Source organism: Penaeus monodon, chromosome 23 (assembly GCF_015228065.2).
Source record: "Penaeus monodon isolate SGIC_2016 chromosome 23, NSTDA_Pmon_1, whole genome shotgun sequence".
NCBI lineage: Eukaryota > Metazoa > Arthropoda > Malacostraca > Decapoda > Penaeidae > Penaeus > Penaeus monodon.
The window spans coordinates 7,052,003-7,052,507 of NC_051408.1; positions in this window are offsets into that span (position 1 = coordinate 7,052,003).

Here is a 505-nt window from a genome sequence, read left to right on the forward strand (position 1 = left end):
ACTAAAGGAAAAAAAAGGGTTTAAGACATTGAAAAACAGACAAATGCTCAAAAAAAGGGGAAACCCCATAACAAAAATAGAACGAAAATTTCACCAAAACTTTTCAATACCCAATATACAAGAATTAAATTCTAAAAGTAAAGTTATGAAAAAGTTTTTACTGTCATGGTCTTTCTGTTACCTTTACTTTTTTCTTCTCTTTCCCCTCTGTCCTTTTATAGTAACATTATGCTATGGTAACAGGTACCACTAAAAAAACTTTACGTCCCTTGGGGGGTTTTGCAAAAGCTGAGTGCATAGGAGAATGTAAAAGCAGAAATGGATTGGTTTTATGGGGTTTTTTCTATGTGATTAATTTGGCTCTTCCCAAATTTTTCATTTAAAAAATATACACTTTCACATGTCTGGACAATTTAAAAGTCATGACCTGTGTAAAGTGGATGTTTATAAAAATCAATGAAAAATTCTTCCAAGTATATACTTTCTTTAACTAAATATGACATAC